This window comes from Rhinolophus sinicus, chromosome 3 (genome assembly GCF_057876585.1).
Source record: "Rhinolophus sinicus isolate RSI-liver-muscle chromosome 3, RSI-T2T, whole genome shotgun sequence".
In the NCBI taxonomy this organism is placed as follows: domain Eukaryota; kingdom Metazoa; phylum Chordata; class Mammalia; order Chiroptera; family Rhinolophidae; genus Rhinolophus; species Rhinolophus sinicus.
Genome location: NC_142503.1, coordinates 124,879,935 through 124,898,528, shown reverse-complemented (window position 1 = coordinate 124,898,528; position 18,594 = coordinate 124,879,935). Strand labels below are relative to the sequence as shown.

General features: G+C 34.4%; 1 long non-coding RNA gene across 10 annotated transcripts in view; it reads left to right on the top strand.

Annotated features, from left to right (window-relative positions):
* Positions 1-18,594, top strand: part of LOC109455360 (uncharacterized) — a 630,897-nt gene that overhangs the window by 452,155 nt on the left and 160,148 nt on the right. For 2 of the 10 annotated variants that reach the window (XR_016020784.1, XR_016020788.1), the window contains one exon: positions 323-1,612. The exons of the other annotated variants lie outside the window; for them this stretch is intronic. This is a non-coding gene — a long non-coding RNA (uncharacterized LOC109455360). Of the gene's footprint in view, positions 1-322; positions 1,613-18,594 lie in introns of those variants that run through there. 10 annotated transcript variants of the gene reach the window in all.

The following is an 18,594-nucleotide window of genomic DNA, read 5'->3' as shown; positions in this document are numbered from 1 at the left end:
CTCTATAATTGAACTAACATCTCCACTCTCAGTAAAAAAGGTTCTAATGTCCAAAGCAGTGTGTGAGCTATTGCTGAGTGTCTTAATGGCTCCTATGTTTGCCTACATACTCTCATACTCGTCTCCAACTAATTACTTTGTAAAGCACTTTGGGATAATTTGGTTGTGAATAGGAGTGTATAAAGCAAACACATTTCTTTTCCCAAACATTGGCTCATGTTGGCAGCTAAAGAACTGTAAGTATTTTTTTTCTTTTTTGCTTCAGCAGTAGATATTTTGTTAGTCGTGAATGTATTTTCAGGTCTTTTTATTTTTTTTTTAGGATGATGTGTTTTCAGGTACATGGCATAAAGACCTTTTGAAGGAAAACAGACAATTTGGGAGAACAAAATATATTAAATAAATGACAAAAATGACAAAATTTCCACCTTACATAATCAGTGGACTTATTCCTGCTGACATTGCCATGGCACAAAATAGTTATTTTGTGGTAAAGTGTTTCATTAATGAGTATGAAATTTTATAAATATTCCTCATGACATGACTGTCCTTCTACTATTATTACATTTATATGCAGCAGACTTTTAAGGAAAGGAAAAGTCTTCCATCACAAAATAAATATCAATAAATTTTCTGGAAATTATTTAAAAATTAATAACTACTGAACTGTGTCTCATCATGTGCTTTCTTCAAAAATTAGTAGAATTATCCCAGATTTATGCCCATTTCTTCATTGATACATCCTCTTTTCCAAGTACTGGAAGTAGGATTTAGAATGTATACCAGGAATTCGCTGTTGTACACATACACAAGGAAATATTTGTGTCCCTACAACTCTATGGCATCTATGGAACCCGCTGTGGTTCCAAGTCAGTTGTGGTCTGCTCCAATCTTTTCTGCATGACTCTTACCTCCTGGAAACTCGAGAAGATCCTTTCCCCTCCCTTTCGTTACTAATATTCAGTACTATGACTCTCCTTCAATTTACTGTGGGGAAATGATGATTCATAATTTGCAAGAAATATGTGGAGTGTTTCTTTGTCCACCTCTGAAAGTAATCCTAGAGTTTGGGGATATATTTAACGCTCTTAAAATTTTTAGATGTTCTTAAATGCATCACAATTTATTGATAAAGACTTGGTAATATTATCTTCCAACAAACAAACTCAGGCTTCAAGTACTAAAGAAACAAGAACAGAATGTAAATTATGCTCTTTAAATGGAATGGCCATTAATTATACTCAGTGATCAACATGCATATACACATACATGTCTTCCTCATCTGGATGACAGATTTGAGAATCCCCATGCCCTGTGAGTACATTTGGAGATGGAATTAACATTTTTGTCCCTTTGATATACTGCTAACTGCCTTAAATGAGGTTTAATGATCCTTAGTGAGTTATTAGTGGATTGTTCCATGGTGTAATGGTTATATTAGTGAAATCTCATAACAGCATAGTAACTGTATCCAAAGAAATCTGGAAATTGATGCATCTCTGTGAAAGGAAGTGATTTCTTTATTCTTCCCAATGTGTCTCATTATGTTCTTTTCCTTTTTAAATGTCCCTACCATTATTAAGAGAATATGAGAGTATTATTTGAATTTCAAATGGACCACTCCATGTGAATTGTTTTAGGATATGTGCTTATGTTATTCTGGAGAATAATTATATAGCATCCTCAAGTGTCTTGTGTACTTGATGTTAAAACCCCTTAAGATTAAAAATTTTAAATGCAGTTTCATTTTATGAGGTTTTACATTTGTAGAGGTAAGGGAATTTTCCATGATGTTTCTCCTGCAGTGATCTGTTTTGGGGTACATTACAAATATATGATAACAAATATTGAGGGTCATTTATTGACTTCAGATTGCATGCAAACCAACTGCTGATACCAACTGCTGAGCTGTGTACATGGTTTAGGAAGAAAGTGTCATCATTATCCAGTCAAGTTGCATGTCACCATGAACTGCAGTCAAGGGGGTTCAATTATAATATCTATAGTTATCTTTCAATATCTTGATTTGGAAACATGAAATTTCAAGGGATATTTTTATTGCTATACATTTGGCTATTGGTAAATAACAAAACATACTATAAGATAGCGAGGAGAATCAAAGTCAATGAATTAAAAGAGAAAGTCCAAGGATTCTCTCCTTCATTCATTATCTAATAGCCTAGAGACTGAACTGCAGTGCTGAGAGGCAAGTTGGGGTTTTAACTCAGTGTGCCAATATGGCAAATGTCCAGACCGTGATCACAAAACAGCTGTTTTCCTCCATAACTGGGTGAATTATAGTACATAGTGGAGCCAAGAAAACTCTTCGCATTTGTGCAGAAGGTTCTTCTGCCAGTCAGGGAGCAAGAATCAACAAGCATTGGCTTTGGAAGAATTGGCATGTACTTAACTATTTGTCCATGACACAAGTGTTTCCTATGAGAAGTTTTGTTAAGTGGTCCCTTAAGGATTTCAGATGATGATGAGGAAGACAGCATCATAAGTGAAAACAGGGGTGGTGTTTTCACAAAATGCCTTTGTAAAGCACCACTTTTTTTCTGAGTTCTTATTTATGGGATCTAAATTCATTTCTGAAAGATAACATCATCAGTCCCTGAAATACTTTATGTACATTAGTATAATCAAATTTGAAAACTAGGAAACCATTAGCGGACATTATCATCAAAGTCAGAAAATCTGGTGACCACATGTTGCTGTACATCATCTCTGAGAAGGAGTCTTAATGATCTGCATAAAATGTTATGAAGATGCAGAGATCGTGCCGATCAAAATCCAGAAGCTTAAAAAAAAGAAAATCACAAGTCAAATTAAATAAGAGTTTTGTTTACTAATAGCAGGAAATTTCAAAGTGTGACAAAAAGGGAGACACTTAAATGTGAATAAAATATCATTCTGTTTTTAGGAAAAAAAAGTGAAAAAATGCTAAGACTATGACCTCAAAATGGGAAGTAATCAAAGGTGAGCACAGTGCCTTTCCTTTTGACAAAGTCTAGACAGACAGCTACTGGAGCAGGGGCAGTGTGATGTAGTTAACACCCCCAGTCACAGTAACCAGTCTTACTTGCCTTCACTTTCCTACGTACACATATTTTTTTCTCATAACTCTTTTCAATTTATGATATTGAGATAAAATCCCAAGGCAAATACTCCAATGAAGTAAAATCAGCATGATGAACATTTTTCTTAATAACTTTTGGCTCCAAAGCTTGTACTTCTCTGGGCCATTTGTGAAACTTGTCAAAAAATGATTATGTTGCTTCCCACCCTCTGGACATTCTAGTTCAGAAATTTGAGGGTCGGGTGAGATTTCTTTATTTTAAAAAGGTTCACAGAATTTTGAAAATTATGACATTAAAGGATCCCTGCATTGCAAAGATCACACATTTTCCTTTGAGAACTCAATCTCCTTAAGAGTAAGGATTGGTTTTGTGTGCCAAAGGTTCGACCTCTGGAAGAACATGTTGCAACTCCATTGAAGCCAAGCCACACACAGCCAAAACAACTGCAGACAGCCTGTGCTCATTTTATCTCACATTTACCTTTAACCCAAATACTCTTCAAAACCAGTCTTGACTACTCCACTGCAGTCTTGCTCTGTTCATCCAACAACAACCTATTGTCTTTTGTCTCTTAGTTCAGTGAACGAGTAATTTGCCCATCCAGGCTGGTCACTCTGTTTTCCTCTTGTAGTTATAGTGCATTTTATCTTTGCTGTGTAGATAATCCTTGGAACAGTGTCTAGGTAACAGACTCCTTTGTTTAATGTTCTTGGCTGCTTATTAGAACCGAGGACAAACCTTTTAATCTGTTATTCATTATAACACGTAGAACAAATATAAGTGTAGTGACTTAAATAGTGTTCCCCAAAATTTCACGTCTATCTGGAATCTCAGAATGTGACCTTATTTGTAAATAAGATATTTGAAGATATAATTAATAAAGACCTCAATATGAAATTATCTTAGATTTAGGGCAGGCTCTAAATCTAATGAGTGGTGTGCTGACAAGAAGAGGACAGGACAGACATGGAGGAGAAGACCAGGTGAAGACAACTGCAGAGATTGGGGTGTTATGTCTATAAGCCCACTATACTTTACTTTTCAACCCATTAGCATGTATTTTAATGGGTTTTGAGAATTTAAAATACAATAGAGTAAAACGTTATATAATTCAACATAATAGGAAATAGCAGTGTGTCACACATTTTTGAGGAAACTATGTTAAATTTTTGTCTGTTATGGTGTGTGTGTACTGTGTTGTAATGTAAAATTTATATCTTACATTGGGCTACAATAAAACAAAAATATTTGAAAGCCACTTACCCAGAGACATCTTACTCATGTTTAATGGAGCCGGAAGGGTGTCTTGAATATTGGAATATATAAAATAGATCATTTTTTCTGTCATAACATTGCAAATTTACTCTGTCTTTATAAATATCAGGAATACATATTGGAAAGGAAAGAGTAAAACTTTTTTTTATTTGAGGATGAATAATCTTGTACATAGGAATAAGGAATCTTTATGAAACTACCAGATGTAATGAGTTTACAAGATTGCAGGATACAAGGTCAATATACAGAGGTAGATTGTATTTTTATACCCTAGCAACATACAGTTGAGATTTGAATTTTTTTTTTTAAATATCATTTAAAATAACATCCAAAAGCATGAAATGCTTAGGGATAAATCTAGCAAAATATATCAAGACCTATTCATGGAGACCTAAAAACACTGCTAAGAGAAATTTTAAAAGACCTAAATAAACGAAGTGATATATCATGTTCATGAATATATGTTAAGAAATATGTTAAGATGTCCTTATTCCCCAATTGATCTATAAATCAATGCAGTCCCCGTCAAAATTCCAGCCGACTTCTTGACAGATATTGACAAGCTGATAGTCTAAAATATATTGAGAGATGCAATGAATTTATAATAGTCAAAATAATTTAGAAAAAGAACAAATTTGAAGACTTATACTACCTGATTTCATACAGTAACAAGTTCCTCTCAATAATAAAAAAATGTGGTGTTTGGAGTGAGAGCTTTTACTTTAAATGAGTGTTGAAGTTGTCAAATGCTTTTCTATATATATAGTATATTGACATTTTTATGCATTTATCATATATTCTTTTTATGTGAATTACGTTGATTTTTAGAATGTCAAATCAACCTTGTGTTCATAAGATGTACCCCACATGGATTTAATATACTGTCTTTTTGATAAAATGCCAGATTTAACTGTTAAATTTTTCTTAAGGATTTTCACACCTAGGTTAATGAGGGATATTGTTTTGTAGTTTTTCTTTATTATTTTTGTCTGTATTGTTATGAGGGTAAGGTAGTACTTGTAAAATTGGTTGAGAAATATTCCCTCCTGTTTTATATAAGTTTTTGTGTAAGATTGGTGTTACCGCTTCCTTAAATGTTAGAGCCATGTTGATCCAGAGACTTCTTTGTGGGTAGATTTTAATTATAAATTTAGTTTCTTTAAAAAGTATAGGTGACTATATATGTATTCATCTGTTTCTGGAATTACTATTCTGTTCAATTTTTCAATCTTTCCACTAATACAATAGGTCTTGCTATGGTGCTCTAAATTTTCAGCAGCAATCTTCATCAGGAATACCTTGTGTACTTGACTATTTGTATTTCCTGTGAATTTTAAAGCCATTTTATTTATTTTGCAAAATGTAACTAATGGCATTTTTAAAATTAAGTATTCATTTAATATATACATTATTTTGCATAGATTTTTATTTTAACATTAAGTGTTCAAATTCATAAACATAGCATACCTCTCCATTTATTCAGGTATTGTTGAGTTTCTCTTAGTAACATTTTCTGTTTTCCAGTGTTGAGGCCTATTACATCATGTATTTATTTCTAGGTATTTAATATTTTTCAGGATATTATTTTTAAATTTATTTTTTGATTTTTTTTTATTGATGGTATATAGTAATTAAAATGGTTTTTGTGTGTTGAACTTGTATTTTCTTATTTTGCAAAATTTATTTTAAAAACTTTTATCCATAGATTTCTCAGGCAGTTTTACTTATTTCTTCCTAGTTTTTATATATTTTTTTAATTTGCCTTAATTGAGCTGGTTAGTACTCCCGGAACAATTTTGAATATAAATGATGAGAGCAGGCATCTTTTTTTCTCACTCCCAATCTCAGAGGGAATGCTGTCAACATTTCTCCATTAAGTGTGATATTTGATTATTGCTCAAATAATTTTGCCTATTTACATGCATATAATTTTTATTTTGTTCTAAATGGTACCTATAAAATAATATTGGAAACTGCAGATATCTTCCAAGAGAAAGGGTTACTCCTTTTTTGTCTCTGACAAACAGAAGCATGTCCTGGTCACCTCATTCTGTTCGAGGATTAAGCTGAGAGGGAGCTGGAATACAGTTTGGGTAAGAGTGACTCTACATCTGGGTTGCTCCTGTATTTTTGTGTATGTTGATTTTGGAGCTTAGAGATTCTTTGTCTGCTCAGCTCTGATCAGTAAGTTCAGTCCTGACCATCAGAGTTTTTTAGTTAGCTTTTTATCCTCCCTCTCCATAGGGCTTCATCTTTTGGAAAGTGTTTTAAAATGAAGACTGACTGTGCGCTTGAGATTCCTGAAATTGTGAATTATATCCCTCCATCCTCTGTGAATGCCAAAATGACCGCTGCATTCCCTTTCCCCAGCAATGGCCTCTGATAGGACCAAGCTTGGATTCTTAGCTTCAAATTGCACTGAGGATTGGAACACACTATAATATGCAAAGAAGGGGCACAGACTCGGGGTCAATCGAGAATGCCTTCTAGGGCTTTGACCTCTTGCCTGCTTTGTTTTAGGCCCCTTCCCACTCACAGTTGTTTCCTCAGGACTCAATTATTGAAGGATATTTCATTCTGCCTTTTAAAAGCTGTCAATAGAGTACTTACCGTGAATGGAGCTGGCAGGATTGGAAGTTGCTCTCGATGAGTCAGTGAGTGAGGATGAGTGAATGTGAAGACCTAGGACATTCCTGTACACTGTGGACTTTATAAACACTATTGCACAAGCCCTCACCCTGCTTCCTTATGACAGGGTCAAATATAGAACATTGTAGCTATTAATAATGCTCCGTGAACAGGGATGTGGGCTGGATTGATTGGAAATATCGAGGAGAAACTGGTTGAGTTAGGCACATATCACCATAACACTGACTGCCAGGAGGGAGTGAAAGGTGGCCTGAGGATCAGCAGGAATTAGACATCAAGAAGGAGAGAGAAAGGAACACAGGGGATTGCCATGGCAATGTGGTTTCGGCTATTGCATGTTGAAGCAGTGGTCAGATTAAGGAACTTTGTGGTATTCATTTTTTAAAAGAGTGTGCTTAACATTTTTAAAAAGAAGGTGGAAGTTCAGGACTCAATATTTTGACTTTAAAATTTTGTTTTTGTTTCCATTGACCTTATTTGGCACAAAAGACTTTCTCTAGCATTGAACTGATGAAATAAATCAAATGTACCTATGCTTTACATAATTACAACCAGAAAATATTTCCAAAGCATGGGGACAAGCTGGTTCTACACTGTCACAGAAAGGTTTTACTAAAGTGACAGTGGTACTTAATACCTCTTAACACAGCTTCTGAGGACCTGTGTCCTTGTACAGGGTCATAGCTCCTCAACAAAGGATTTGTGCCAAAGTGTTTTGAAGATCATTAAGCTAGATCTGGGAGAGATATAGCACCTTCTGAATATGTAGCACTGGTGGGGACAGGTTCCTCTGTGCTGAAACAGGTCAGTGGCTGACTGATTGGGATATAATCTGCACACTCAAAATTGAGGTGCTGTGAGCGACAGGGAATCTACTGCCAAACCCCACAGATATTGCTCCCATCAGAAAAAAACTTTCTCCTGAACCATATATCTGTCCATTTCTTACAGGAAATTCAACTCCATTATAATCTTATGGGAACACCTTAGTATATGTGGTCTGAAATTGACTGAAATTTTATGTGGCACACGAGTGTAACAAAGGTCAGAGTGGACATGGATGAAATAGAGCCTAAAAAGACAATAGAAAACATCAATAAAAAATAAGCTGATTTTTGAAAAAGATGGACAAACTTTCATCTAGATTAACTGAGAAAAAAATGAAAGCAGGATCAAATGAATAAAATTAAAAATAAAAAAGAGACATTAAAACTGAAACCATAGAAATACAAAGGATCATAAGAAATTACTGTAAACAATTATATGATAACTATTTGGATAGCCTAGAAGAAGTGGTTAAGTCCTAAAGCATACAACCTACCAAGATTGAATCATAAAGAAATAGAAAACCTGAACAGGCCAATTACTAATAAGGAGATGGAATCAGTAATCAAAAACATCTCAACAAAGAAAAGTCCGGAAACAGATTGTTTCACTGGTGAATTCCACAATACATTTTAAGAACTAATACCAATACTTCTCAACCTCCTCCAAAAAGATTTGAAGAGGGAAGACTTCCAAACTTATTTTATGAGGCCAGCATTACCCTGATACCAAAGCCAGACAAGGATATCACAAGAAAAGAAAATAATAGGCCAGTATCTCTGATGAACATAGATTCAAATATCCTCAACAAAATATTAGCAAACTAGAATTTAAAATTAGAATTTAAAAATATGCTTAAAGGCTCATACTGCATGATGAAGTGGGATTTTTTCCAGGGATGCAAGGATGGTTCAACACACACAAATCAATCAATGTGCTACACCATATTAATAAAAAGAAGAATAAAATTAATAATATCATTTCAATAGATCCAGAAAAAACATTTGAAAAAATTCAACATCCTTTCATGGTAAAACTCTCAACAAACTGGATATAGAGAGAATGAACCTCAACATAATAAACGCCATATATGACAAGCCCACAGCATCATACCACATGGTGAAAAGCTGAATGCTTTTTGTCTAAGATCAGGACGTTCATACTCGCCACTTTTATTCATGGCTGGAAGTCCTGACCAGTGCAATTAGGAAAAAATTTAAAAAGGGAAAGTCATCCAAATCAGATAGAAAGAACTATAATTGTTTCTATTTGCATCTGACATGATATTATATAGAGAAAAAAACTCACAACTCCACCAAAAACTATTAGAACTAATAAATGAATTCAGTAAAGTTGTAGAATACAAAATCATTTAACAGAAATCTGTTGCATTCCTATACACTGACAACACAGTATGAGACTGATAAATTAAGAAAACAATCCCATTTACAATATCATCAAAAATAATAAAATACTTAGGAATAAATTTAACCAATGAGGTTAAAGATCTGTATGCTGAAAACTGTAAGACATTGATGAAAGAAATTGAAGATGCAAATAAATGGAATGATATCCTGTGCTTATGGATTGGAATAATTAATATTTTTAAAATGTCCATAGTACTAGCACTCTACAGATCAGTGATATTTTGGTCAAATTTTCAATGGCATTTTTCAAGGAAATGGAAAAAAAAATAACTAAAATTTCTATGGAACCACAGAAGACAACAAGTACCCAAAGCAATCTTGAGAAAGAAGAAAAAGTTGGAGGGATCACAATACCTCATTTCAAACTATATTACAAAGCTATAGTAATCAAAACAATATGGTATTGGCATTAAAACAGACAGATAGATCAATGGAGCAGAATAGAGAGTCCAGAAACAAACCCACCTATATATGCCCAATTAATACAGGACAATGGAGCCAAGAATATACAGTGGGGAAAGGACAGTCTCTTCACTAAAGGTTTTTGGGAAACCTGTATATCCACATGCAAAGAATGAAACTTGACCTTTACCTTATAGTATACCCCAAAATCAACTCAAAATGGATTAAAGATTTGAATATAAAACCTGAAACTTTAGAACTCCTAGAAGAAAACATGGAAGTAAGATCCCTGACATCAGTGTTGGCAATGTTTTTGTTGGTGTTGTTTTTGTTGTTTGTTTATTTGTTTGTTTTTGTTTTGTTTTGCAAAGGCAGCAAAAGCAAAAATAGGCCACCTATGGAAAGGGAGAAAATATTTGCAAATAATGTATCTGATAGAAGTTAATATCTAAAATATATGAAAGTCCTATAACTCCATAGCAAAAACAAACATTCTAATTTTAATATGGACAGAGGAACTGAAGAGACATTTTTCCAAAGAGGGCATCCATATGTCCAATGGGTACATGGAAAGGTATTCAATGTCAGTGATCATCAAGGAAATGAGGGACAAGTACATTGCTTGGGCCATTTTTGAAAAATGCAATGTTCCACACAACTAGAGTCCTTTCTCTGACTATAAAAAAGTACATTTCTGCCAAGTGAAAATGTGTTTATCTGCTCTCCCAAAATGCTTAGGGTTCTCAACCCCTTATAGCCTCAAACTTAGGCTTAAGATCTAAGATCTTATTATCTAAATCAAGTGTAGGTGAAGATAAGTAACCTCAGGTGTGGTTTCTTGATCACAACTTTTAAGTTAGTTCCTTTCTATCTGAAGATGTGGGAACTAAAGAGACAAGTTATCTATTTTATACATATCAAAATACAATGGTTGGACAAACTTACAATGGTAAAGCAAGCGTAACCATTATATACCTTCTCATTAAAAATGGGATAACTCTTGGCTTTGACCTCTAAGCTCTTGGTTTTGGGCCTCTGAGTCTTCCTTACTTTTCAATAGCAATGGCCTATGTGTTGCATAGGCTTAGTTTCCTCAGCCTACTGTCTATTCATAGAAATTGAGGGACCAAAACTTCATTTTGTAGTATCTGTGCAATTAAGACTAAACTGGTGTTTTCCTCTCATACAATTATCTTTAAAATTGGGTGGTTTTCCCATGAATGTTATTGGGATTCAATTCATTAGACGAAAACTCTACCCACAGCTCTCATTGAGATAAGCCCTTCCTTTAAGTTTGCTGTGGGACCACAACATCTTCAAGATTCTTAAAAGCAACCCCCATTTTTTATTTGTAAACAACTTTATTTGGAGTTTATTTTTCATATTGCATTACTGAGTTTTCCTTCCATACAGAGCATGTGAAAGGAAGCATTCCATCCAAGTTTCAGGTTACAAAATAAAGTAAGGAATTGTGATTAACAATTTATATATTATCAAATTATAAACTTGTACAAATTGCAGAAAACCTGTTTCCCTACAAATGCATATTTTAAATTACCAAAACAATAAATTCTTAAAAAGAAAAACAAAAAAAAAAACTTTTTATTATGGATAGTTATATAATTCATAAGCCATAAAATTAGAGAGAACAGTATAACAAACCCACATGTACCATCACATAACTTTAACGATTGAGAATGCTTGGGCATAACAAACAGTTGAATGTGTCATGTAGCTGAAAGGTAAAGAAATTTCAGTCAAATTGAGTAGATATAATCTTGTTAAAAAAATCCACATAATACAAAGTATGTGAAACACAAACAAAACAGAATGCCCATATTTCCGGTCATTTTTAAGGATGCTGTATCAGTTGGGGCCTATAAAGACACAGTGGCATAATTTAATGAATGACAGATAAAAACTCCAGTTAAATCCTCTCTGGCTACAGTTCTGACAAATAGTTACTTAGATAACTGATCTTTCAAGGTTAATGCCCTTTAGTTGCCGTTCTGTTTTAGATCATCATAATTTGCTTCCTTCTTAATATATGCCAATTACAAATTTTACAAGTTTACATAATAGTTTTTATGGTCACAGAAGAAAATAAAAACATATATAAATAGCAAAATAAATGACTTCAACTGCATTATGGGGTGAGTGTATTCTATTCGTGATGGATTACAAATATAAGAAACAAAAACATTCATTGTTTCCTCATTAGGTTCATTAGGTTCTCGCTACTCCTCCATTCCCACATTTACAAAAGAGGCAATCTGTGAGGCACGCTTTTACCATCTTTAGAAGACCTTTTATATGACCAAGTAGTTCTCTGAGACATGGTCTTATGTCTTTCTGTGATCATAACCAAGAATCTTATCTTCTTTTACTGGATTGATTTTCGCTTGGAAACTCCTTAATTTGAGAATCCTGGAGAGGCTGAAAATGAGGAGCAGTTTTATTTTCAAGCCCAATGAGTCTTTGCTCCTTAAATTAATTTATCGTCTTCCTCTCACCTTTTGCTGTAGGCAGTGCGAAGGAGCTCAAAAGTATGTCTAACACTACCTTCCCTGGATCACTCAGTTCATTGGGTATGTGTTTCCCATTATCACTTTGCTTCAGGAAAGAGTACTGGTACAATTTTCTCAACTACATTAAAGACCTCATTCTTTCCAGTTGCCGTAATCCTCGCTTTCCTTTAAGCCCTCCCCTACAAGCTTCTTGAAGGCCACTGCGTTTCTACAAGCACTCTCTTCACAGTTGTTCCAACCCACCACCCACTTCTGAAGGCACATGTTCTGAACTTCATTTTAGTGACATTCTACTTCTAAGTAGCAGAAATTGTTTCAGCATTTGTTCTACTCATGAATGTACAATTTGATCAGGACTCAGCAGGGCTGAGCTGAGATAGCTTACTGTATCTCTCACTCAGTTGAGAGCTGGGCAGTTTCAAGGCTGGAGTCAGAAGGCTTGCTCATTTGCATGTCTGAGGGAGTCAGGTGAGGCTTGTTTATTTGCATGTCTGGTGGTTGATGGCTTTTGGCTGGCACTGTAGCTAGGACAGAATATCCTCATGTGTCCTAGGCTCTTTCATAATATGGTGAATGTGTCTCGATGATAAGCATCTCAAAAAGAGGAGACAGAATCAGGCGTAAGTTATATTGCCAGTTATGACTGGGTCTTGCAAAACACACATCATCACTTCTGTCATATTCTATAAATTGAGGCCACCACGAAGTCCAAGAAATTCAAGTTCACTCCATATATGATGAGAAAATGGCACATTTATGAAAAAATACATGGGCCTGGAAATATTGCTGTAGCAATATTGTGTTTGGGAAAATACAATTTGCCACATACCCGGTGTGCCTGTTATTTATCATAGCTCCCTTCCCTGTAAAGGTAACCACTTTACTGTTGTTTTTTCTTTTGCACTCCTATTTCTTTCTTCTTAGTTTACCAAATATATGTGCTATCTAGAAATATATTATTTACTTGTTTGAAGTTTTAAATTTTATATATGTTAAATTATGATTGATGCATTTTGACACTTGCTTTAGTAATTCAATATTTTTCTTTTGAGAACATTCCAAGTCGATCGTGTAGTTGTAATTTATCCATTTTTACAGCTCTAAGGTGCTCATTTATACTAATAACACAACTTACTGATGTATTAATAAATATTTAGGTAATTTCCAATTTTTTGCTCTTATGAATAACACGCTATACATATTCTTGTACACATCTGCTAGGTGCATATGTAAGCATTTTTCTAGCATATAAATCTATGAGTGAAATTTTTGGGTCATACGTACATGCCCAAATTTACTAGCTAATCACAACTTATTTTCCTTAGAGTTGATGTCAATTTATATAACTACCAATAGTATAAGAGTTTTTTCTTTTGATGCATACTTGCCAACAAATGATATCATACTCTTAATTTTTGCTAATCTTGTAGATTTGAGTGGTATCTCACAGTAGTTGTATTTTCTTTAATGATGATTTTTTAGTGTATTTTTCTTACAGTCTACGTATGCCTGTCTTTTACATGTGTTTCTTATGTATTGTTGATCTTTTTGTAATTGATATATAGTGATTTAAAATATATATTTTGTATATTAAGTTTTGGTCAGAGTAAGTGTGACAAATATCTTTTGGTTATTGAGCTGTCTTTTCTTTACTATGTTCTTGAGAGATGTAATTACATAATTCCAGTTCCAAGTTAGTCTAATTGATCACTCTTTTTTATAGTTTCTGCTTGTTGTGCCTTTTAAAAATATGTATACTTCCCTGTCCCGAACAGGGAAATATTGTTATATGTATGTGCTCAAAGTTTTAAAATCTTACTCCTTACATTTACTGATTTACCTGATGGGAACTGATATTTTTAAAAGATGATGTTAGGAAAGTATGGTAGTTAATTTTATGTGTCAGCTTGATTAAGCTAAGGGATGCCCAGATAGCTGGTAAAGCGTTACTTCTGTATGTATGTGTGAGGGTGTTTCTGGAAGCATTTGATTCAGTAGATGAGTAAAGAGATACACCATCACTAATGTGGGCAGGTATTGCACAGTCCATTGAGTGCCCAGGTGGAACAAAAAGTCAAAGGAAGGGCAACTTTCCTCTCTCTTCCTGAGCTGGAACATCCGGCTTTTCCGGCCATAGGACATTGGAGATCTTGGTTTTAGGACCTTTGAATTCAGACTGAATTATACCATCGGCTTTTCTGGTCCACCAGCTTGCAGACTGCAACTGTGTGAGCCAATTCCTACAATAAATTCCTTCTTATATATACCTATCTATATCCTATTGGTTCTATTTCTCTGGAAACCATGACTAATGCAGAGAGCATCCATATTTAGTTTTTTTTGGTTTTTTTCCTCATCCAAGTGTTCTTGAAAAGAATCCATAGAACAGTTTTAGGTACAGTATTTTTCTATACATCCGTTAGATTAAACATGTTAATTTGTATCATTCTAATCATTTATAAATTTACAGGCTACTTGACTGATTAATCTACGAGTATTAATTGCTAAAACAGGTAAAAATGTCTCTCTCTAAAGGTTGATTTCTCGTTTTATACTTTTAGTTTGGTTACTTTTTGCTTCATATATTTTGAGTTAGAGTATTAGATACGACATTGAATTTGTTATGCATTGTCACCCCAATAAACTTTAAAAACAAATTTTTGTTATACCTTTCAAGTTAGTTTACCCTTTCATCTAACTTGTACATACTATGTAAAGTACTTTTCTCTATATATAATGTCTTTTTTTCCTATCCTAACTCACGACTATAAATATCACCTCTTTGTAGATGACTCCCTCATCTGTATTCTAAATTCTGACCTCCGCCCAGAGATATGTTGCTGCAGAATTCCAACAACTTGGTAAAAGTGTTTACCAGTTCATTCTATTAGAATTTCAAAATTAAATAATCATGTTCCTTTTTAAACCTGATCCTCTACTTTGTCTGTTTCTTTTAAGAGTGCCATTTTGTGTAAGCTACCCATGCTTACAATATGACTTTTCCACTCTCCCTTGTCTTATATTTGTGCATGCAGTTTAGTTGTGAAGTATTGTTGATTCTACCTCTACAATGTCATTGTAATCAGTCAGTACACACTACAACAGCAGTTGCAGGTCCTCAATACTCCCTCTTTGATCATTGCAAATCAACCTGATTTCCCCACTTCCAGTATCAACTACATCCTATGTTTTTTGTATATTAGCTTGCAGATCAAACTTTCTGAACAAATATTCATATTATATAATGTCTTTTTTTAATGATTTAATAACATAGTGATTAAAAATACGACTTTGGAACCAGATGATCTTTTTGTACTGGATATCTTCTGTTTGTTTTGTACCCTATCCAAATCCACTTTCATTTTCACCTTGTTTTAGACTGAAGCAAGAAGCTAAAGTGTCATGAACTACGTTCATATCCCTTTTGCTCTTTAGCTTCTTGTAGATTGTCTACTCACCCTGACTTGCAGTTTTGGGCTGGCTGTTTACTGACAAAAGCAATAGCTCCCATCAATGTGGTCTTCTGCATGCTGTGCTCTCCCTCAGATTCCACAAAGTTTCTTTCCTGTACTCCTACAGCTTTAAGAGTAGGATTGCACTCCTACCCCTCCCTGTACTATCCCTGGGGCATTACTCTGTCCCTATGGTTTTCCTACATGATGTCTTAGTAAATAATTCCTTCATCAAACTTTCCTGTATTATACTAACTTTATTGCACCATCTTTTCCTGACTGGAAAACTGTTTTCAAGTCCTCCCTTGTCACTTACAACTGGATAAACTTGGAGAACTTATTTACTGTTGTCAAATCTTATTTTGGTCATCTGAAATGTAGACTAATAATACCTAGGAATTTAGTTCTGGCATATATAATGATTAATGACTAACACAGTATTATTCATAAAATTAATTTGAAACACCTTAGCTTTGAATTAAATGTATGTCAGAAGGAGAGGAAAGGCAAAAAATACTTGCCTTTTCTGTATAAGAGGGAGACAAGTCTGGGATACATTCTACATAGATATCCAAAGTTTTCCAGTGGAATGGAGCAACCATTGTCCATGATAGGAACAAATTCAGTGAAGGACCCTTGAACTGGCTTTTCCTCCTTGCTTGTTTCAATATTCTGTCCGCCCACTCCTCTCTATATTAGATCACTTCCCCAAACAAATACTTTAGGTCAGAGCCTTTACTTTGGACTCTTTTCTCAAGGGACTCCCAAGCTAACACACAACTACTGAGTTTAATTTGGGGGTATTGAGTCAAAAGATTGTTTGGCTGTAATTTAAGATCAAGCTCTAGTCACTAGCACGTCGTGTCTGAGATTTGCCAAAGCTAATATTTTAAACTCTTCTGCAAAAAGCATTTCTTGTCCCTTAAACTTTATCACCAACATTTTATCAACATTTATCACCACCTTTGGGGACCAGGGGAAAATAAAAACTGCATTATGTCCCTATGTAGCAGTATTGACTCTGGTAAAGGTAAGATAGTAAAGATAGAAAACTTGGTGGGTAACTACATTAAGTAAATTATAGAATATTCTGGTATTGGATGTTAATATCAATTTTGTTGATATCAATACAGTTGTTTCATTTGGAGATATGTCATTTGTGGTGATATCAAACCAGTTTTATATGATTGCATTTATTATATGGCATACATTTTCCATTACTGTATGCATTTTTATGTACACAAAAAAGCAGAGTACTATAAATCACAGCAAAAAATCCATAGTAAAATTACTCTTTTTAGAAGCTGTACCTCACTTTTGCTAGTTTTCACTGGATTACACTCCTATATCCATTTAATGTAATTTGACAAATATTTATGAAGTGACAGTGCAGTGTAACTGGATGCTCATACTTCAACAGTTCTTTATCCCTGTACTCAATTGCTCCTTTGTGAAGACTGAGCATATGATTTAAAAAAACAAAACAAAACAAAACAAAATGATTCAATGTAGAAAAAGCATAAAGCTCTCATAGACCAAGACACTGTTTTCTTAATGCCTGATGATACAATAAGAGAATATCTTTGCAATACAATGAAAAAAAATATTTTAACGTGTCAGGTGGACTTCAACACTTACATATTTCCCTTTCCAAGCCTAATGGTATGAAATATTCTGGGATCCTCCAGTGTGGCAAATATTCCATTCTGCACAGATTAATTTCTCACAAAACTGTTAATGTACCTCCATAAGCAACTAGACAGGCATTGAGAAGCTATGTTTATTTCCTCATTTGTAGCCTTTTCTAGTGTGTCTTTTTCACTGCTTGATTGCTGATTCAATAGCAAATCAGAGTGAAAGAAATAAGCAGTATTTCCTGTTAGTCTTCAGAAGGGTGATTAGTTCTGGAGAAGGAGAGATGAAAATATGATGACTGAGAAAAGAATACTAATTTGGTTTAAAAAATCTGAATTAAATATGTTAAAAGTTAATGTTTAAGCATTTAGCTTTGGGCATATAGGGGTAAACATCAGGGTATAAGCTTATTATGTGAGAAGTGGATCCCAAAACAGAAGCTGAAAACAAGATAGAAGCTTATTTTCTCTACACTGCATAATAGTGTAAAGGTAGACCGTTCTGCTTCACAATCACAGAGGGAATCTGGCTTCCTTGCCTTTTAAGCTCTACCATTCAGATGGGTGTTTGCCTGAATCTCATGGTTAAAGCGGGCACACCAGCAGCACTTCCATTTCTAATCTGTGAGTTGGGAACGAGAGAGGCAGTGGGAAGCAGGCAGTTTTCTTTTAAGGAAATGATGTGGAGATTGTGCATATCACTTCTACTCATATTCCATTTGCAAAGACTGAGTTCTTCTCCATATGCAATACAAGGAGACTATGACAAAATCTTTAACTGGGTAGCCATGTGCACTGCTAAAGTTCTGAGAACAGGAGTTGGTTTCTATTACAAAAAGGAAGGAGGTCAGAATAAAATCTAGGGGGAAATTAGTTACAGCCACACTGCATGTCTATTATGTTATGTGTTCTTATGTTATGTTATACATTTCTCTCTGTTTTCCCTATGTTTGAAATTGAACACTTAAAAACAAAATAAAATAATGTGTTTATCACTTAGAGAGCTGCATGAATTTAGTAAGAACAAATCTTGTGATCTAATATGCTTGGGAACAGAACTGTGTGTGGCCACGCCAAAGCTGACTAGACTTCTTATCCAGTGGCGTTTCCTTCATGTCGGTGAACTTGTCAATAGGTCTATGCTTCCTTGGGAAACTTGGGAAGGACTCGGAAATGTGTGCCTTCACCTGGTAATAAGCTATATCATCTTCTTATTCAGTTAATGATATCTAAGTTTCTTTACACTTTCCCTAAAAATGTATATCCTTAATTACGTCTTCTGGTTTCTTTCCATTATCACATATGTCCCTGTGGATAACCTG